This window comes from Carya illinoinensis, chromosome 8 (assembly GCF_018687715.1).
Source record: "Carya illinoinensis cultivar Pawnee chromosome 8, C.illinoinensisPawnee_v1, whole genome shotgun sequence".
Lineage (NCBI taxonomy): Eukaryota > Viridiplantae > Streptophyta > Magnoliopsida > Fagales > Juglandaceae > Carya > Carya illinoinensis.
The window spans coordinates 36,160,628-36,184,001 of record NC_056759.1 but is presented as its reverse complement, the minus strand read 5'-3'; the positions used below and the strand labels follow the sequence as shown (position 1 = coordinate 36,184,001).

Sequence of the window (23,374 nt, the reverse complement as noted above, 5' to 3'; positions counted from 1 at the left end):
GCCATCGGGACATGATATCAAAGAAAAATGATATCTTTACAGTGTATTGGTATTTTCTTCTCTCTCCTGAATACGCTACGTAATGAGTAAGCAGCAACTCACGGCCGCGTTATATCCATATATATTGGAGAACTTTAGATTGAGGTTGACTGTAAAGTTGATTGAGGTTGGGGGCCCGAACTTGTTAACTTCGACTGCTGATCGAGCAGCCATAAAGAATGCCAGCTAGCTGATTTCTTCTAGCCAAATTAAGGACGACGTACGAACCTGATTTCCAAGGTCTGGTCATTATAAACAGAAAATTAAACGTATATATGGAAAGAAGATATATAGATGTCAGGCTTTTGCTTTGGTTTGTCAGTGCTCACCATGCAGAGGTTTTCCTGTCAATTAGGACTAGCTAGTAAACATTCAAATCCAGCTGCATGGAGAAGCATTCGTGCTCACAACTAGATTCAAGTCTCGTCTTTCATTATACAGATGGGATGGAAATTTATAAATAATAATAAGATAATTTATGAATAATAGTTAAATATTTTGAATTAATTTTTTTAAAATTTTAAGAAATGAGAGAGAAAAACTTAAATAAAAAATTATAAAGCTTAAACAATATTAGAATATAATCACTACAAGAAATATCGTTTTTCCCCGCCGGGGGGGGGGGGGGGGGGGATTCTTGGCAAAAATCCATTTTTACCAATTTGGCCCATGGGAGTTTTGTGGCGTATAACTTAATGAAAGTAGTATTATTTCCCAAGATGACTCTAACAGCACTCCCAATGGATTTTTCATCCTATCCTTTAAAATACATTACCAAATTACAATTTTCTATTTTACATACTGATTTTTACAATACATCATACATCAGCTTATCTATTTTTTCTTCATATCATTTTAATATTATACCTTTTAATATTTTATAAGAGAAAAAGTACAATAAAAGAATTAATTTTAGAGAAAAAGTACAAGAAAAGATAGAAAACAATTAAAATATGTTTACATTTGTGTACAGTTGCTTCTACATCTAGAGGCAACACTGTACACAAATGTAAAATAGAAAAAAAATAAAGCATCCGTTGGATGCATGTTTTAGACCATTTTTCTTTAAATTTTACATAACAATGGGTTTTACAAAACCCATTGTGAGTGCTCACTTGTGGAGATTAAAAGCTTTTAGCCACGAAACGTTCCGCGTGCAAAGCCTTCATTCTTCGTCGCAAAAGGCAATTTAATTTCCATCAATCTTGTGGATATAGGAGCAAGTCCCACTAGAGTATTTGGTGGGTATAACTATTAGCCACTACTACATTGGTGGTAAATAAGGCTTTTTTTGCCACAAATTCGCTAATTACCCATGATTGTGATGGTGGGAATTACTTAATTTTCATGAAGCAGTCTTGTGGCAAAAACCCATCAAAATAATGTCCAATTACTTTTTCCCCACAAAACTTCATCATTAGAAAATAGTTATTTCCTTGAAGATACTTTGTGGGAAATGTATTTTAAATAATATCATTTTAAAGCTTATTCCCACAACCACGTTCCATGTAAATCAGTTATTTTACATGGAAGCATCCTGTCGCAAAAGCTTATATTTATTTTGGTATATATATATATATATATATAATTATTCCCACTATTGCTAGCACCAGGGGAAAAGCAAGTTTTTTGATAAAGTAGTGAATAATCTATTGATACCCGAGGTGAGATAGACAGCAAAATTACTCCAAAATACACTCACAACCATATAACATAAATTACACATCAATATTTACAACATTCAGGCATGTTCCACTATTCTTTGAAAGAAATGGAAATACATTAATATTTACTGTGTGGAAAAGAGAAGAGGGTCATCGGCATGATTACAAATACTATTGTATAAACCCATATAACAACTATAGTTCTACATATATTGCAGTTCAACTTTCCTCCAAATTAAATCTCCTTTAGTAGCTCCATTGCATTCATGTATGAGATTATGGACTGTATCTGCCCAGAAATGAAGCACCAGTTGTACCTGTAGCCTCTCTATATCAGAAAACTTTCAGGGCTGAATGAAAAAGACTTGAAAAGATAGCATACATAATGTTTTGATTTTTATCAAAGTGCTAGCATCAGCAGTAGTAGCCCTACAATGCAACAAACTATAACCTGACTTCAATCTTAATAAGAAATCCTAACATACCATATTCCTTAATATATTTGGTCATTTACAATATTTTTCCCAAGGATGTATATGGTAAAATCCCATGATAGTTGACAAATGTATACTTGCTGCTATATATAAATTATCCAACAACATAGGAAAAAGCATAATTTCCCACCTAATACAAGATTTCCCAGTCCAAGGTCTGGTTATAGCACATTGATATAAATTACCTCCTAAAATATTAGGATACAATAAAGCACACCACAAAGGTAGATGGCATTTATATATGGACTGTATGCTCAATATAGTTGATAAAAACTATTGATGCATGGCATGTGTAAAGGCCAAATCCTAACATATCATACTCAAAATAATTATGTACCAATAAATGAGAATTATCATACAATGCTTCTAGGGATGACATATTATTTGCAACTTCAGGTTTGGTTTTCTACGTCAAAAGTTTACAGCAAATCAATGTTTCCCACTATTCAAAACAAATATGCTGACTTCATTCTCCCTAAAATCCTATGCTCTTCTACAAGTGTTCAATTAAAAATATATGACTAATTCAATATTTATAAAGAACAATTAACAAAATTGTGTTCTACGCCATTGTTTAATTTCTGGGAAACTATTTCCATATGTTTAGCCAATATGGTATCCTATGAACTCAAAACCCATCTTATCAACATCAATTCAATATGAATTATAACATAAAGGACTGGTCTGTGTCCAATGACCATGCATGACAGCTCCAATATACCAACTGTGGCGCCCCCAAATCCCCACGCCCGAACACGGGGAAATCGAGACGTCCGGATGGTGACACCCGGGTCACCATCCTATCGACGGGTGCCAAGTGTGTGCAAAGGTAACATATGTGCACAAGAAACACGCAGCGGATAACGAAAGTCATAACTAAGTACCAGAATTTTTCTTAACGTAATACAAGCTGTTTAAAACATACATAAATAAAATATTACAAAACACGAATACAGTTTTAAACAAATATAAAACATATCATCAGCAACCCGGCGGAGCCGCATCCTCGGGCTCAGCCTCCTCCTCTTCATCCTCAAACTCTGCACCAAAAGCTACGGAACCAAAAACGGTACCGCAGGTAAGTAAAACCCAAACACTACCAGATAAAAACACATAAAACTCAAACAATATGCATGAAACATGCCCAATGCACAAAGCCCATAAAACACAAGTTTTCCACACACGCCAAAAACCCATTTGGCCCAAAAACACATCCTTTCCGAAAAACACGCCAAAAGTCACATTTGGCCCAATACCACGCCAAAAGTCCCATTTGGCATCTCAAACCATTATCCAATTTTAACCGTATGCACCATGACCTCCCCTATGGGTCATCCGCACACCCTGGCTCCAGTGCCACACCGCAGAGTACCACCACGCATGTGACACCTAACAAGCGATGCCCAGTTCCGCGCCCCGCGCGTGCGTAGCCAAGCATCCTCTAGCCCTCACCAGCGAAGGGCCACGGAGTCGGTGCGTAGGGCGATGCCCGGTTCCGCGCCCGGCGCGTTCGTAGCCAAGCAACCCCTAGCCCCCGCTCCCGTCGTCTAGCGACAACTCAGGGGACATCACTCAGTTTATTCCGCTCCCGAGTGACCAGAGGAGCTCCACCGGGATAATACCCCATCCCGGCTTGGGGTCGTGATACACACGCACCCGTAAGACCACTCACGCCAAACACAGGCTTTTCACACACTGCCACAAACACACGTGCATGCACCATGCAATGCCATAACAATGCATAATAAAAATAATCCAACAACATACAACAATTAAACAGGCAACTCCGTCCTCCATCCATCCGACTCCCGAACTCCTCGGACTCAGTCCGGAATCAACCAACCAGCAGATTAATTAATTGAAAGAGCAATATATATTTAAATCTAAAAATAGGGTTTGGAAAATACTTACAGCGCTATATGGCAATTTTAGAAAACACGAGACGTTGCAAACGGCGGCGAAAAAGCAACGTCACAGTGAAAATTCACTGTGGCCGTGGGTTGTGAAAAACCCACTTTTGAACGGGGACAAACTAGAGCTTGGGATTGATAGGGAATGGTCTAAGGATGGTTGTGAAGTTATTGGAAGTGATGGTTGGCCGTGGGTGGCGGCGGAATCGCCGGAAAGAGGCCGAAAAACCCAAATCGGAAAGCAAGCTCGTAGGAGCTGTTCCGGTGGTCATTGGAGGCCGAAAATAGGTGGGTTAGGACGGCAAGGGACCGGTGATGAAGTGGTGAAGAAATGGTGGCCGGAGGTGGAGCGACGGCGGCGGATCGGAGCCAAAACCGTGCAGCCTTTGAGGAGGATTTCCGGCGAAACGGCCAGCCGGTTGGGGGTGAGCTTGGGTGGGGTGGTGCGCCGGAGGGAGACGAAGAGGATGGTGGGGGTGGTGTCGCCCACGGTGGCCGGACGGCGATGGGTCGACGGTGAGGAGCTTTCGGCCGTGGGTGAGGAGAGAGAAGAGAGAGAGAGAGAGAGAGAGGCCGGGGGGGTCGATCGGGGAGAGAGAAAGAGAGAAAAAGAAAAGAAAAGAAAAAAAAAGAAAAAGAAAGGAAAAAGAAAGAAGGAAAAAGAGAAAAAGGAAAAAGAAAAGGAAAAAGAAAAAGAGATGAAGGGAAAAGATGAGGTCTAATCCTCATTCCGGGAAACAAAACTAAACCGCCAAAAGAGATTAAAAACCACAAAACAACTAAAAGAAATAAAACACAACATCAAATAAATTAAAAACTAATTTTAAAATGCAAATAAAATAAAATAAATAACTAATATATTAATTAAAATAAAAACAACCATTTCAGCGAAAATACACTCAAAATCGGGTCATCACATCAACTTTGCACCCAATCCTAACCAAAAACAATACATTATTCATGTTTTTGCAAGTATTCCATAAAGATGCCCAACTTTGTGGTGACCAAGGGAGTGATGTCTCTAACACGTGAAAGGCTAGCAGGCAAAGTTCCTTCACAATCCTCATTTTAAGTTTAAAGAAAATTGCTCTTAAGTTCATGACTTTATTATTTTTTGCTCTAACTATTTCATAAGCCTATATATAACTTGAAGCTTGATATTGAACATGTAATTTTGACATATTTGTTACAATATGTCAAAAATGCAACTTAGCCAAATGAAGGTGGTTAACTGACTAATACCTTCCATGAACATCAGTCCCACCTATTAATTCCAGCTAATTACTCTTTCAACCCACTACTCAATACCAAAATCAATATATTTTAAACAAACATGTGGTCTATCTTTTGGATAACATAACAACATCATTGAGATATGATGTTAATTCTATAATAAATGATTGAGCTGAAATATTGCATATTTTAGCTATTTAAAACCAATGTATTTTAAATTCATCATGACATTATTATTGGTTTTAGATGGAAAAATAGTTAATAAGCATAAATACGAGTTGCGATTTTTAATTGATTAATATTATGTTTATGCTTAATTTTATAACTATGATTTAATGGGACAATATTTCCTCACATATATAGTTTATTTGTGATAATCTATTTTTCTTTTAATTTATTTTTTTGAGTGTTATTTTTATTTTCAGTTCAAATAAATCCAATTGGAACTGTTGACGATGAAGAAGAGTACCGGAAGTTTCTTGCTTCTGTTCTACATGGAGGAGAATATACGTGCTGCTTTGGCTGGGATGGAGTCTATTTATGAGCTCATCAAAAATTGTTGTTCATCACGAGATGGAAAGTAGCAGCAGATGAAGCAGAAGCAGAAGAAGCACCTCACTCGGACAGCCAACAGCACAGCAGGACCCACTCACACGATGCACACATGGACAGACCATTTTTGGACACAACACACGCAGAAAAGCATCACAAAGTGCAGCAACCTGGACAGACCATGCACATGCAGCTCAAATGCAGCTCACACGATGCAGCACTCAACAAACCACACTCGGACAGCTGCTGCAGCACTCACACATGCATGACAGCAATTCAGACATCATTCGGACATGCAGGGGCCACGGCTGGAGTGCTATGTTAGCTTTTATTTTTTTCGTGGAGGTGGGGGGCTTGAGTGGAGAGAGTGGTCCCGTGAGATGCTTTTTCGTTTTTCGTTTGAGTGGAGAGAGGGCTGGTCCCGTGAGATGCTTCCCTTATTTTTTCGTTTGAGTGGAGAGAGGGCTGGTCCCGGGGGAACGATTTTGTTTTCCTTACTTTTTCGTTTAGTGGAGAGGGCGGCTGGTGGTATTCTTCTTCTTGTTGGCTTTGCTTTGATACAGAGGGACTTCTTGCTTTACTTTGAGAGAGGGGGACTTCTTGCTTTACTTTGATAGAGGGGAACTTCTGGCTTTACTTTGATACGGAGAGAATTACTTTGCAGTGGGGTTTTTTTTCGTGTAGCTAGGGGGAGCAGAATTTTATGGGATCGACTGGCTCTTTCGTTTTAGTTGGAAGCAGCTGGCTTTGCTTTCATACGGAGGAGGAGTTTTCTGGTTTTGGTGCAGCTGGTTTTGCTTTCATACGGAGGGGAGTTTCTCTCGGGTAGCTTAGCTTGAAGTCTTTGCTTTCTTATTTTGTTTTCGTTCAGACCTTGAGCTCGGGCAGTTTATTTCAGTTGTTTTACTTATTTCATTTTTCTGTTTTTGAGAAGAAGCAGCAGTAGAGTTGTTCTCGAGCAGCAAGTTTCAGTTTTTGTTTTCTTAATTTATTTTCTGTTTAGTTTCAGCAGCAAGTTTCAGTTTTTGTTATCTTAACTTATTTTCTGTTTAGTTTCAGTTTTTGTTTTCTTAATTTATTTTCTGTTTAGAAGCTAGCAGCATCACGAGAAGTTTTCAGTTTTGTTTTTGACTTGTTTTATTTCTGTTTTTGTTTACTTGTTTCACTTCCATTTAGAAGCAGCAGCAGCACCACGAAAGTCTAGTTTTTGTTTACTTGTTTTATTTGCATTTAGAAGACTAGTCGGCTACAGCAGTAGCCTAAACTTGTTTCATTGTTTCTTGCATTTTTCATTCGGCTACAGTTGAGCAATTAAGTTCTTGAATTTGCACTTATTTTCTCGTTTGAGTTTTCTTTCCATATATAGCCGTAGGGCAACCTTGAGTTTATTTTCTTTCTCTTCCGTTTAGGTAGCAGAATTTTCATTCCATTTTCTTTGACTTTTCTTTCTTAATATAGATTGAGCAGTTTTTGTTTTTGCCTACAATGCTTTGTTGTTTTAAGAATTTTCATTAAGTATTAAGAATTGTTTTGGAATTGTTAATTAAGTGTACTAGTTTACTTTATTGCAAGAAGGATTTGGTAGAGAGCTTTTGTTTTTGTTTTAGTTGGGTAATTTATTTGTTGCTTACTTATTTCATGTTATTTATTTTTATTGTTTCATTAAGTTTTCATTTTAATAGTGATTACAATTGCTAAGGTTTAATTTGAGAATTTGTGATGAATCCTAGATTATTGGTTTTATGCATTTTCAATTTTCAATACATGTTTTGTCAATTATTTTCTAATTTAGTTTAGTTCTTAATTTAGTTTTATTAATCTCTGAATTTAATCTGTTAGTCATTTACATTCCAATCCGACAATCACAAATCTAAAAATATGAATCTAGTCCATGACTAGTAACCTCTTCCATCCATTGTACATATTATCCTCTTGTTTTCTCTTTGTGAAGTCTTTCACACTTTTTTTCAATAAGTTTAATTTTAAGCAACTTTCCCTGTGGATTCGATCCTGTAAGATACTACAACGCCTGTATACTTGCAGGTAAAACTGCACTAGATTTTTGATTCATTAATTTGAGTCAAAGTTTAGTCGCAAAAAGTTTTTGGCGCCGTTGCCGGGGATAGTTGTCTAACTTAAATATAAACTTGTTATTGTATTTTATTTTATTTTTTTTTTACTCATCTCATTTGAATCAACCACTCATCTTTACCATATTAGATTGATGTATCATCTCATGCCAGTATTTCAAGAAGGTTGGTCTGAGCCAATACAATCAACTAACTGGGTAAATCAAACACAGAATTAGCCTTTCTCCAACACATATAATCCGGGGTGGAGAAATCACCCAAATTTCTCGTGGAGAAATGATCAGCCTGGTTGGTCCCCACCACCTCAGCAGCAGCCATTTAATCAAGGTGCTCCTCAGCACCAGTATCCGTCATATCAAAATCCTCAGAGCTATCCTTATGTAGCTCATCCTGGATTTCAGCCTCATGTAGCTGCACAAGGTCCTCAGCCTTCATCATCTGCAAAGAAGACTCTAGATGATAGTATGGCACAGATGGCCAATTTTACTTGGAGGAATGAGTCTAATATAAATCAAAATCCTCAAGGGCCATTTTCTTCTACTCCTTATGTGCCTCCACATAAGGAAACCCTTGAGGAAACATTACAGGCTTTTATGCAGGGACAAGCAAATACAATGCAGGCCATTACTGAGATGAGAAGTTCTATCAGCGACTTGACCTCTGCATTACATACCCAAGAAAAAGGGAAATTTCCTGCACAGCCTCAACCTAATCCTCAAGTATACAGACAACAACAACATCAAGTGCATAATGTCTCAGGAGACGTTGTTGAGACAGCAAAAGCTGTTCTTACCTTGAGAAGTGGGAAGGAAGTTCCCCGACCTGAGATAACCATAGACACAGAGGAAATTGCGCCTACGCCTAAAGATGCAGCAGAAACGGATGAAGCTGAAAAAGAACCAGAGGTAGCGAGACCAGAACAGAAGAAGCCTGTGAGTGCAGATGCTGAAACTAGTAAGGGATACCAACCTGTGGTACCCTATCCTCAGAGATTGGCAGCTGGCAAAAGTGGAGTTGTAAAACTTACCTTTGGAAACATGACATTGAAGCTGAATATCTTTAATACTTGCAGGCAACCTCAGGATTTAGAAGAAGGAACCGGGCATGGGGTGCCTTGGCAACCAATGTTTCCAAAGTTGCCACCTTGGGCAACACCCATAAAACCATCTTCAGATGACAGACACCATCTCATTGGAGCACTCAGGACACTCGAAAATTCAAATCTGAGGTTGAATAAATTTTTTTATGATGACCTTCACTTGTTTAAATATTGCTCTGACCAAATGTTTCGAAGATGTTTAGCCAACGAACACATCCAAAGTAAGATTTTTGATCCTGGTAAGTTAAGGTTTCGGTGGAGTGAGCCGTACATTGCAAGACCCCAGGGAAGTGTTTTGATTTGTTTTTCCTTCTTTACAGTTTTCTTTACTTGCTTTGTTTTTATTTGTTCTTTTGCTTTGATTTTATATTTCATGTTGAATGTTTGTTTTGCTTGCTTAGTTCTGTGCACTTCGTTCGATTCATTGAGAACTATGTCTCTCACTAGTTGAGGGGTGTGGACTGAAGAAAACGGTGCGTTAGTAGACACTGTAGATAGTTTAATAAAAAAAAATAATTGGATCCGTCCGTGATCCGACAAGTGTGACTGTAGATAGTTGAAAAGAATAGTTGGATCCGTCCTTGATCCGACAAGTGTGACTGTAGATAGTTGAAAAGAATAGTTGGATCCATCCATGATCCGACAAGTGTGACTATAGATAGTTGAAAAGAAAAAAAAAAAAAATAATTGATCCGTCCGTGATCTGACAAGTGGCTGGAGATTTGAAAGTTAAAAGAATAGTTGGATCCGTCCGTGATCTGACAAGAGTGGCTGGAGATTTGAAATCACATGATGTTGTTGAAAAACGGGATTTGAGACTCCGAGTTGTCATTTCACCGAAATCACATTACTTTTTGACGTGGATGATAGCTCGTCTGGTTCGTTGTACTATCTCTATAAAATTAGTCCTGAACTTCATCAAATCCGCATCAAGTTTTCATTCTCATCTCTATAAACTCATCTGCATTCTTTCAACTTTCTCATTTTTAAGCTTTCTAGTCTTCTGTCAATGGCTCATTCCTCAAGCATTCCTCTAGATCAATCCATGAGGCCTTCTGCATCCCAACCTCCTGTTCTTTCTGCAGCCACCATTAGTGCCATGTTACAACTAGAAAATAATAGTATGGCTAATAGGTCGGACTCAGATGCTATCTACGACCTGGTGAGTCTTGGGACTCGCTACTCATCCTCCATTGTTGCTTTTTCCCAAAGGGTACAAGCCAAAAACAATGAGGTTGAAAGGCTGAAAGAACAAATCGTTGTACTTCAACGAATTTCTCAAGAGGCTCACATAAGGGAAGGAATCGAACGGCAGAAAAATAGACATTTGAAGTCTCTTTTAGATTCTTCATTCCGCTTGCCAGCTCCCATGGCTAAGGATGACCTGATGTTGTATGAAGAGCATGAGCGTCTCAAACTTGAGGCTAAAAACCTCAAGTTTATGTTAAAAAAAAAAAAAAAAAAAAAAAATTCTTTTACTTGCTTGCTTGTTTTTTGCATTGTTTGTTTTGTTTTTCTTTCTTTTGCTTTTTGTATTTTTAACTTTGACAGAAATCTACTCCTTGTGTACTCTCAAATATCTAAGGTGAATTTTTTTCCTCTCTGTTTAATCATTTTCGTCTCAATATATGTTCTACAGTATTTATCTTGCTCAAATTCATATCTGTATAACATACATCATCGAATATTCATTACTGAACATTGAGGACAATGTCACATTTAGTTGGGGGGAGGGTTTTCTGTTAAAAATGTGTTAAAAAAAAATAAAAATAAAAATAAAAAAAAGTTAAAAAAATAAAAATAAAAATTTGTGAAGTGCATAAACGATTAACACACACTTCTGGCATTTTTGTGAAATTTGAGTATCTTGGTGGAGTAGTTGAGCGGAATTATTTTGTGAAGATTTATTTTCAACCTTAAGCATAGAACATGACTTATGATGCATCATATTTTGTTGAGGAGTGACTTGAAACACCGGGATGCGATATTCACAAAAATGAGTGATTGAGCTGAAATATTGCATGTTTTAGCTATTTAAAACCACTGTATTTTAACTTCTTCACGACATTATTATTGGTTTTAGATGGAAAAATGGTTTATAAGCATAAATACGAGTTGCGATTTTTAATTGATTAATATCATGTTTATGCTTAATTTTATAACTATGATGTAATGGGACAATATTTCCTCACATATATAGTTTATTTGTGATAATTTATTTTTCTTTTAATTTTGAGTGTTATTTCTATTTTCAGTTCAAAATAAAATTCACATGATCCAATTGGAACTGTTGACCATGAAGAGAAGGAATTGGGCAGCTAAAAATAAATGTAAAGTCAAAGTTTGGCAAAAGAAGAAGTGAAGGAAATGGAGCTGGACGTATACGGAAATTCACATCTTCACATCTCTTGTGGTTTCAACATTTCGGTGCTGTGAAGATAGGTGCCGTAAGGTGTTTGGTTTGCTTTGGTGCTGTATTGAAAAGTATAATCTGATTACGTATATATATATATATATATATGCTGGACGACAAAGAGATTAGGAAAGCACATGGGAAGAGTAAGTGGGGCACGGAAAGGAAAGGAGAAAAGTGAGTAGAGAGGGAGTGGAACTGAACGTGGAACGTGGGAGAGTAATGAGTGAACGTGGGCCAGCCGATTGAAGGGTGAGGTGTTCGGCTTTGCTTTCATACAGCTGGACGCAGCAGGGGACTTTCTTTCCGTTGGACTGAAGGCCGGTTTGAAGGGGATGGATTTGGTTTTTCTTTTCGTTGGAGATGAGGCAGCACGTTGAAGACAGCAGTTGCTGCAGCAAACCAGCACACAATCACTGCAGTACACATGCAACCAGCTGGACAAAGACACTCAACAAACCATACTCGGACAGACCATGCACAAAACACATGCTCACATGCAATCCACTCACACGATGCAGCACTCAACATGCACTCAACTCAACATGACACATGGACAGAAAACATAATCATTCGGAAAGCAGCAAAACACATGCACATGAAGCATCACTCGGACAGCCACATGCAGCTTCATTCGGACAACATGCAGCACTCACACATGCATGACAGCAGGAAGTAATCATTCGGACACAACAGCACATGGAGCACTCAAAAGAACACAACCTGCAGCAAGGACAACAACACATGCAGCAGGTCAGCAGAAGAAAGAAAAGTGCAGCAAGGAAAAGCACACATTCTGACACCTCACACAAGCACATGGTTGGGCAACACGAAGACAGCAGCTGCTGCAGCAAACCAGCACACAGTCACTGCAGTACACATGCAACCAGCTGGACAAAGAACATGCACATGGACAGCACCTCATTCGGACAGCTTTGACAGACCATGCAGCAGACCAACATCTCACATGCAGCTCACACAAGTAATCATACGGACAGCACACTCATTCACACGATGCAAACCTGCAGAAAACATTCGAAAAACACATGCACATGCTAAAAGTAGCAGAAGCTTTCGGACACGGCCACTCACACAATGCACATGAAACTCACACATGCAATGAACACACCAATCACACGGCTATAAAAGGAGTGGAGTAGTTTTTCTTCTAGGGGAGTCGGGAGTAGCTTAGTTTAGCTTTGAAGTTTGTTTTTCTTCTTTCATTTCGTAGAGTAGGTTAGCTTAGATTTTATTTATTTCCTTTCATTTGTTTTCTTTTTTCTGTTTAAGCTAAGAGTTGAGTACGTAGTTTAGTTTGAATTTTTATTTTCTTTCTTTCGTTTTATGTTATTGTGTGGTTTCATTGTATTTTATTTTAATTTTATCCTGAACGATATTTCTATAGTATTTGTAATAAATATGTTTGGCTAAATTTTCATACTAAGGTTAGAGGTGAAATTTAATGATTTACATATTGTTTCCGAATCGACGTAAAATCTATTTTGCGAGCTTGATTGATTGAAAGATTTTATTTGGATAATTTGATTATCTATATACTCGTCTTGATTCATTGTGATTTCCGAATACAGTGAATGCTTGAGGAATCCCTGTGGTATTCAAATAGATTTGTAAATGTTTTAATCATCAATCGTTCACGCTCAATCATAAGCATCTGTTTTTCTTAATCTTAAATGCTAAATCTTCCAATTAAACGGAATCATTATTCTAGTTTAATTGAAGTAAATCAATCGGAAAAAATATTATAAATTATTAAACGGATCCTCGAAACCTTAGTCTTTTTCCATTCGTTTTATCATTTCAGTTTGATTCATTTTATCAATTTCCTTCATTTGTTTTCTTTTTCGTTTAAGCTAAGAGTTGAGTAGTTTAGTTTGAATTTTTATTTTCTTTCTTTCGTTTTAGTTTTTGCATAGCAAGTTTATCTTTCTTGCACTTTCTTTTGTTTTTTTCGTTCGGCTACAGCAGTAGCTTAGCTTGGAGTTTATTACTTGCTTTCATTTTCATTCGGTGTTGCAGCAGTTTTATTTCATTTTCGATTCAGACAGTATCTTTATTTTTATTCGGCTGTTTCTTCGTTTTATTTTTCATGGTTGATCTTCATTCTATTTTCTGCAATTTACGTTTCAGTTTTTATTTTGTCATGACTCAACTTAGATTTATTTTTATCGCTAGAAACATCGTGTGTATTTAATTTTAGAAACTTGGGTTGTGGAATGAGATTTAATTTATTTTGGATTCTAGATCGATGCAATATTTTGTGATTGATTGTTGATTTCACTATATTACTAGCCGGTTTTAAATTGAAAATAGATTACGGTTCTTGCTCTTGTTTTGTTGTTGACGTAAGGCACAACAAAAGCTTGAATGGGACGTGATTTGTTTTGGATTAAAAAAAAATAGATTGAAGCTCTTGCTCTTGTTTTGTTGTTGACGTAAGACACATCAAAAGCTTGAAAATTATCAAGACTTCTCTCGGTTGTTTGTTAATGTGTGTTCGGTTAGTAAAATAGAGAATCCCTTAGAAAAAAATATTGCAAAACTTGAGCTTAACCGTTTTATCTTCCGTTTATCAATGCCTTGACTGGATTGGTAATCGAGAAAATTATCTAGAATTCGAAATAAAGAGAGTCTCATACCCAACCCAAGCGTTCGTTAATTTGTTTTTCTTAAGAAACTCCAATTTCAATTTCGATTATCTTTTTGCATTGCATTTTAATTTTATTTTCATCTCTTATAATCGACACCATGTTACCCAAAAATCTCATATATGCTCTGATAACCCTTTGTCCCTGTGTAATACGATCCTGGACTTATCCTTGATACAACTTGACACTTCTGCACTTGGAAGCACATTCGAAACCGAGTCAAGTTTTTGGCGCCGTTGCCGGGGACAACTGGCGTTTATCAGAGCATTCATCTACTGCTGAGAGGACGTTCGTGGAGCTGTGAATCTCTTCACAGCCTGGGTGACATCTAAACTTTTTCCCTTCGCTTTGTTTATTTTTCATGGTCTTTGATTTTCTGCTCCTGTTTGTATGACTGGTTGGACTAGAGACCATACATCTCGATTGTTTAGGACAGAATCATTGACATCTTTTAGCTCTGCATCATCTTCTAATCATCATCAGGCACTGATAGCATCATGGCTGAAAATGAGAAACATGATAGAGAAATGGGGAATCCAAACAGGACACTTCGAGAATATCTTCAGCCTGTTAGAACTAGCACACCCTCATGCATAATTCAACCTTTGAATAAAACGGTGCGTTAGTAGACACTGTAGAGAGTTGAAAGTTAAATAGTTAGGATCCGTCCGTGATCTGACAAGAGCGGCTGGAGATGTGAAAGTTAAAAAAATAGTTGGATCCGTCCGTGATCTGACAAGAGCGGCTGGAAATGTGAAAGTTAAAAAAATAGTTGGATCCGTCCGTGACCTGACAAGAGTGGCTAGAGATTTGAAAAAATCACATGATGTTGTTGAAAAACGGGATTTGAGGCTCCGAGTTGTCATTTCACCGAAATCACATTACTTTTTGACGTGGATGATAGCTCGTCTGGTTCATTGTACTACCTCTATAAAATCAGTCGTGAACTTCATCAAATCCGCATCAAGTTTTCATTCTCATCTCTATAAACTCATCTGCATACTTTCAACATTCTCGTTTTTAAGCCTTCTATTCTTCTGTCAATGGCTCATTCCTCAAATATTCCTCTAGATCAATCCATGAGGCCTTCTGCATCTCAACCTCCTGTTCTTTCTGCAGCCACCATTAGTGCCATGTTGCAATTAGAAAATAATAGTATGGCTAATAGGTCGGACTCAGATGCTATCTACGACCTGGTGAGTCTTGGGACTCGCTACTCATCCTCCATTGTTGCTTTCTCCCAGCGGGTACAAGCCAAAAACAATGAGGTTGAAAGGCTGAAAGAACAAATCGTTGTACTTCAACGAATTTCTCAAGAGGCTCACATAAGGGAAGGAATCGAACGGCAGAAGAATAGACAGTTGAAGTCTCTTTTAGATTCTTCATTCCGCTTGCCAGTTCCCATGGCTAAGGATGACCTGATGTTGTATGAAGAGCATGAGCGTCTCAAACTTGAGGCGAAAAACCTCAAGTTTATGTAAAAAATAAAAAATAAAAAATAAATAAATAAAAATAAAAAATTTTCTTTTACTTTCTTGCTTGTTTTGCATTGTTTGTTTTTTTTTCTTTCTTTTGCTTTCTGTGTTTTTTTACTTTGACAGAAATCTACTCCTTGTGTACGCTCGAATATCTCAAGTGAATTTGTTTCCTCTCTGTTTAATCATTTTCGTCTCAATATATATTCTACAGTGTTTATCTTGCTCAAATTCATGTCTGTATAACATACATCATCGAATATTCATTGCTGAACATTGAGGACAATGCCACATTTAGTTGGGGGGAGGGTTTTCTGTTAAAAATGTGTTAAATTCCTTTAAAAAAAAATAAAAATAAAAATAATAATAATAATAAAAATAAAAATAAAAATAAAATAAAATAAAATATGTGAGGTGCATAAACGATTAACACACACTTCTGGCATGTTTGTTAGATTTGAGTATCTTGGTGGAGTAGTTGAGCGGAATTATTTTGTGAAGATCTATTTTCAACCTTAAGCATAGAACATGACTTATGATGCCTCATATCTTGTTGAGAAGTGACTTGAAACACCGGGATGCGATATTTACAAAAATGAGAATTAGTATAATTTATATAGAATGAAGGGCAAGTTTTGAAAGAACATTTTGCACATACTTACACTTGTAGTGTTCCTCATTAATGTTCATTGATTTAAAACAGGAGAAGTAAACTGCAGGACTACCGAGCCTTATATATATATATATAAAAAAAAAAAAAAAAAAAAAAAAAAACGAAAAAAAAAGAGAAAAGAAAAGAAAAAGAAAAAAATCGTGTAATTTTTCCTGAATAAAGGGCTAGAAACAGTTACCCAAAACTTTGGGGGTTGAATGTTCAACCTTTAAACAGAGTTGGCGTGAAAACTGCTAGTCCCTTAGGCTTTGAGGTAGTTAGAATCAATAATTATTAATCTTAAGGTTGAAAAATCCTATGATAAATCATGTTTATTAGTGAGGAACACACAGAAGTTTAGCCACACACACATATCCGAGTTCTAAGATATTTGCCCTAATTCTATGTGAACAATTGTTGAGACTTTCCTTGTGGATACAACTCATGGTGTTGAGTAGTCACGAATCAATTATTTTGTGAGAATTCAGAATTATGTTTGATTGTTTTTGTTTGAATTTCGAGCTTTATGCAATATTCATCTCAATTAATTTTCACTATTTTGCTCAAGGATTAGCAAAAAGCTAGTTGGGGGGTGTGATTGAGCTGAAATATTGCATGTTTTAGCTATTTAAAACCGTGCAGCCTTTGAGGAGGATTTCAGGCCAAACGGCCGGCCGGTTGGGGGTGAGCTTGGGTGGGGTGGTGCGCCGGAGGGAGACGAAGAGGATGGTGGGGGTGGTGTCGCCCACGGTGGCCGGACGGCGATGGGTCGACGGTGAGGAGCTTTCGGCCGTGGGTGAGGAGAGAGAAGAGAGAGAGAGAGGCCGGGGGGGTCGATCGGGGAGAGAGAAAGAGAGAAAAAGAAAAGAAAAGAAAAAAAAGAAAAAGAAAGGAAAAAGAAAGAAGGAAAAAGAGAAAAAGGAAAAAGAAAAGGAAAAAGAAAAAGAGATGAAGGGAAAAGATGAGGTCTAATCCTCATTCCGGGAAACAAAACTAAACCGCCAAAAGAGATTAAAAACCACAAAACAACTAAAAGAAATAAAACACAACATCAAATAAATTAAAAACTAATTTTAAAATGCAAATAAAATAAAATAAATAACTAATATATTAATTAAAATAAAAACAACCATTTCAGCGAAAATACACTCAAAATCGGGTCATCACATCAACTTTGCACCCAATCCTAACCAAAAACAATACATTATTCATGTTTTTGCAAGTATTCCATAAAGATGCCCAACTTTGTGGTGACCAAGGGAGTGATGTCTCTAACACGTGAAAGGCTAGCAGGCAAAGTTCCTTCACAATCCTCATTTTAAATTTAAAGAAAATTGCTCTTAAATTCATGACTTTATTATTTTTTGCTCTAACTATTTCATAAGCCTATATATAACTTGAAGCTTGATATTGAACATGTAATTTTGACATATTTGTTACAATATGTCAAAAATGCAACTAGCCAAATGAAGGTGGTTAACTGACTAATACCTTCCATGAACATTAGTCCCACCTATTAATTCTAGCTAATTACTCTTTCAACCCACTAGTCAATACCAAAATCAATATATTTTAAACAAACATGTGGTCTATCTTTTGGATAACATAACAACATCATTGAGATATGATGTTAATTCTATAATAAATGATTGAGCTGAAATATTGCATATTTTAGCTATTTAAAACCAATGTATTTTAAATTCATCATGACATTATTATTGGTTTTAGATGGAAAAATAGTTAATAAGCATAAATACGAGTTGCGATTTTTAATTGATTAATATTATGTTTATGCTTAATTTTATAACTATGATTTAATGGGACAATATTTCCTCACATATATAGTTTATTTGTGATAATCTATTTTTCTTTTAATTTATTTTTTTGAGTGTTATTTTTATTTTCAGTTCAAATAAATCCAATTGGAACTGTTGACGATGAAGAAGAGTACCGGAAGTTTCTTGCTTCTGTTCTACATGGAGGAGAATATACGTGCTGCTTTGGCTGGGATGGAGTCTATTTATGAGCTCATCAAAAATTGTTGTTCATCACGAGATGGAAAGTAGCAGCAGATGAAGCAGAAGCAGAAGAAGCACCTCACTCGGACAGCCAACAGCACAGCAGGACCCACTCACACGATGCACACATGGACAGACCATTTTTGGACACAACACACGCAGAAAAGCATCACAAAGTGCAGCAACCTGGACAGACCATGCACATGCAGCTCAAATGCAGCTCACACGATGCAGCACTCAACAAACCACACTCGGACAGCTGCTGCAGCACTCACACATGCATGACAGCAATTCAGACATCATTCGGACATGCAGGGGCCACGGCTGGAGTGCTATGTTAGCTTTTATTTTTTTCGTGGAGGTGGGGGGCTTGAGTGGAGAGAGTGGTCCCGTGAGATGCTTTTTCGTTTTTCGTTTGAGTGGAGAGAGGGCTGGTCCCGTGAGATGCTTCCCTTATTTTTTCGTTTGAGTGGAGAGAGGGCTGGTCCCGGGGGAACGATTTTGTTTTCCTTACTTTTTCGTTTAGTGGAGAGGGCGGCTGGTGGTATTCTTCTTCTTGTTGGCTTTGCTTTGATACAGAGGGACTTCTTGCTTTACTTTGAGAGAGGGGGACTTCTTGCTTTACTTTGATAGAGGGGAACTTCTGGCTTTACTTTGATACGGAGAGAATTACTTTGCAGTGGGGTTTTTTTTCGTGTAGCTAGGGGGAGCAGAATTTTATGGGATCGACTGGCTCTTTCGTTTTAGTTGGAAGCAGCTGGCTTTGCTTTCATACGGAGGAGGAGTTTTCTGGTTTTGGTGCAGCTGGTTTTGCTTTCATACGGAGGGGAGTTTCTCTCGGGTAGCTTAGCTTGAAGTCTTTGCTTTCTTATTTTGTTTTCGTTCAGACCTTGAGCTCGGGCAGTTTATTTCAGTTGTTTTACTTATTTCATTTTTCTGTTTTTGAGAAGAAGCAGCAGTAGAGTTGTTCTCGAGCAGCAAGTTTCAGTTTTTGTTTTCTTAATTTATTTTCTGTTTAGTTTCAGCAGCAAGTTTCAGTTTTTGTTATCTTAACTTATTTTCTGTTTAGTTTCAGTTTTTGTTTTCTTAATTTATTTTCTGTTTAGAAGCTAGCAGCATCACGAGAAGTTTTCAGTTTTGTTTTTGACTTGTTTTATTTCTGTTTTTGTTTACTTGTTTCACTTCCATTTAGAAGCAGCAGCAGCACCACGAAAGTCTAGTTTTTGTTTACTTGTTTTATTTGCATTTAGAAGACTAGTCGGCTACAGCAGTAGCCTAAACTTGTTTCATTGTTTCTTGCATTTTTCATTCGGCTACAGTTGAGCAATTAAGTTCTTGAATTTGCACTTATTTTCTCGTTTGAGTTTTCTTTCCATATATAGCCGTAGGGCAACCTTGAGTTTATTTTCTTTCTCTTCCGTTTAGGTAGCAGAATTTTCATTCCATTTTCTTTGACTTTTCTTTCTTAATATAGATTGAGCAGTTTTTGTTTTTGCCTACAATGCTTTGTTGTTTTAAGAATTTTCATTAAGTATTAAGAATTGTTTTGGAATTGTTAATTAAGTGTACTAGTTTACTTTATTGCAAGAAGGATTTGGTAGAGAGCTTTTGTTTTTGTTTTAGTTGGGTAATTTATTTGTTGCTTACTTATTTCATGTTATTTATTTTTATTGTTTCATTAAGTTTTCATTTTAATAGTGATTACAATTGCTAAGGTTTAATTTGAGAATTTGTGATGAATCCTAGATTATTGGTTTTATGCATTTTCAATTTTCAATACATGTTTTGTCAATTATTTTCTAATTTAGTTTAGTTCTTAATTTAGTTTTATTAATCTCTGAATTTAATCTGTTAGTCATTTACATTCCAATCCGACAATCACAAATCTAAAAATATGAATCTAGTCCATGACTAGTAACCTCTTCCATCCATTGTACATATTATCCTCTTGTTTTCTCTTTGTGAAGTCTTTCACACTTTTTTTCAATAAGTTTAATTTTAAGCAACTTTCCCTGTGGATTCGATCCTGTAAGATACTACAACGCCTGTATACTTGCAGGTAAAACTGCACTAGATTTTTGATTCATTAATTTGAGTCAAAGTTTAGTCGCAACAATAAACCAAGAAAGTCAGAAATTAACATATACCATCAATGGATCTGGAGATTGCGCAATCATGTTATATTTTTCACTTCTCTTGGTAGTTGCTATTTCAATATCAACCATGACGAAATAGTGGCCTTCATCACAGAAAACGGTATTCTACTAGAACCCTTGGATATGCAGATCCAGTGATGCATGCTGGTGTATCCGTTCATGAAAAAAATAATTCACTTAAAAACTGTACCCACTCAGGTAATGAATATCTAGAGCCTTACAAACACTACTTATCACTGTAATGAGATTGGATACTCACTCATTCTGATGAAAACTATTACCTGATGCATACAGCACCAAACATCAAGGTCCTACTTCCATATTATACAGGTTATATATTCCAAACACAAAAGCCCATTTATATAACCACCTCCCAACCTTTTTATCAAAACACCCCCAACCTGCCCACACTATACATCAATACATTGGCATTTATAACACTTCCATTTTCATAAGGGGAAAAAAACTTACAAAAATCCCCAAGACCTTCTTCAAAAAACTTGCCCATATGAGAGATGTTATGCATATCCTTGAGTCTCTTGTTGAGACTCCCTACTTAACTCCAACTGTGATCTCATGGAAATTATTTATTTGTCATGCTCAAAAAACTGTTTGTGTAGATCAGCCATATCACCCAAAAAAAGTGCCTCTAGTTTACTATTGTATAAGTCTGCAGATTCCTTGTTCCTTTCATTCTTCTCGGTAATACATTTAAATGCCTTGTTCTTTTGCAAGAACGGGGTGGGCTCAAGTATGACTGAGTGGCCCAGCCCTTGGGCATAGCCACTTTTGAACCCTAACACCTCTTTGAAAACATCAGCAGCAACTTCATCAACATCATCTTTAGTCTCTTTCCCATTCAACCTCTCTAGCATCAGATTTTGAAATTTCATACAATAGAAGGAAACCATGATTTTAGGTCAGCCATTGCAATCCATTATATAAATAGAAATCAAAATAAAGATCAGCTAACTCACATAATTGTGTTCACTTGTTGCATTGATAAATTTCCCCTTTTGACTTGACCAGTGTGTATTTTTGTAAAATGCAATCATATTCCATGCATTCTCACCCTTCAAGTAAAATTTATATTAATTAAGGCTCAATCCCTTTTATCAAAACATGCCACACTCACTTTAAACACTACATATCTTACCCTTTCTTCCATAAGCCTAACAAAATATTTTCTCCCACATGTATGTTTAATCTTCTATTTTTGCCTATTATTACTGTTCCTATGAGACTACTCTTGAAAATTTACAAAATAAATATTGTCATGCACTTACACTTATGTACTCAATACCTCAACGTAACTAAATATATATAGATGACAGATATAAAAGGAAAAAATAACAATATATGCACAGTTTTCCCATCATGATTATAACACTAGTCATACTTACCTTGAATTTTCAGCTGGCCCACATTTGACGTAGCCACTCCCAAACATGTGGCTCTGCCAATGACTTCCGACCAGCTAGTGCCTCCTCATGCGAAGCATATTTCTTGTAGTGCTTGTGTAGTTCATAATGGTAAACATTGTACCTATCAGCAGTGCATTTACTACAGCTTTACAATGGTTGTCTCTATTCCAATCCAACACGAAGTCAGCCTGCAAAGATATTGTTTCATATCACATACTTCTTGTCACTCGAAAAATAACCACTTTGAATCATAAATAACAAGCAATAGGCATGTATATTAAAACCCTACTCTAACTCGATTGATGAGCTCATGCTTCTCCTTGTCGTCTACCACACTCCAACTTGCATGTCGCATATCTGCATGTACTCTTATAATCCAGCTCACTTGACTACTAAATATTGTGGCATTTTTGCATGATAGACCCCTATGCCTATTTTTTATATTTAAAGCGATCTTACCCAACTTTCTTAACCTTTCAAATGCAATACCCTTAATAGACCCTCGGCCTCATTTTTTTATAGGTGGAACTGCATCAACGAAGTTAATATACTTGTTATTAACACAGAAGCATGGCTAACCAAATTAACAACAATGAGTAAAGATACATGTTATGAACATCATAACCTTTAACTGACAAACCTATGCTATTTTCCCCCTAATTTTCATCATGTTGTACATCGTGGATGGACTCTTCGACGCCCATTGCTGGTACTGATTCAGATGAGGTATCAACTATGGGATCCTCCTCATCACTTAGGCTTCTTGTCAGAGGCACCAAATCTGGAACTTTATCAATAGGGCTTGATACTATGAGTGGATGTCGAAGTCGAGGTAAACCCCTTTGTCCTCTTCTTCCGGATATCACCATTAATACCTACAATGTATATTCCTATAATTACAATACAGCAATCAACATGTTTTCTTTGAACATGTTCATGCTTACAATTGTTATCACCACTATACCAACTTGTGTTACTTTTTTCTAACTTGGTATAGTCCTAATTCCCCATGTATAATTGTGTGTATATAAATAAGAATGTTTGAATGTGCCTGAAAATATACATCACTTCCTCAGGTTACAAAATACAAATCATTATAAATGCACCTCTTTTTTTTTTTTTTTTTTTTTTTTTTTTTTTTTTTTTGTATAAATCAAGTCACCTCTTCACAAAAATAGCAACATATAGTTCAATATTTTCCCACCAATGCCCTAATACAAATCATGTCATCTATTCTGAATAATTTGTAATGACATGATATAAGCCTTGCCTAGAAGAAGTGTTTGTGCTGGACCTACATGCTGAGTTGTATAAAGATTCATAAACCAATAAGAATAATACATGTTATCTCATTGTGTTAACAACGAGTAGGGGGACATTCAAGCTAGACATGGCAGATGATTATCAGCGTTACATGACTTGGGCTATGACCATCAATCATATGCTGATACTCTTTACTTCATTCACAAAATATGAGCTTCAATTTTAC

At 36.7% G+C, this 23,374-nt stretch overlaps 1 long non-coding RNA gene across 1 annotated transcript; it reads left to right on the top strand.

Moving 5' to 3' along the window:
• The first annotated feature begins 20,299 nt into the window (after positions 1-20,299).
• On the top strand, positions 20,300-23,039 carry LOC122317827. The gene is made up of 2 exons (XR_006244656.1): positions 20,300-21,993; positions 22,607-23,039. It is a non-coding gene; the product is annotated as an uncharacterized LOC122317827 (long non-coding RNA).
• Positions 23,040-23,374: the final 335 nt, after the last annotated feature.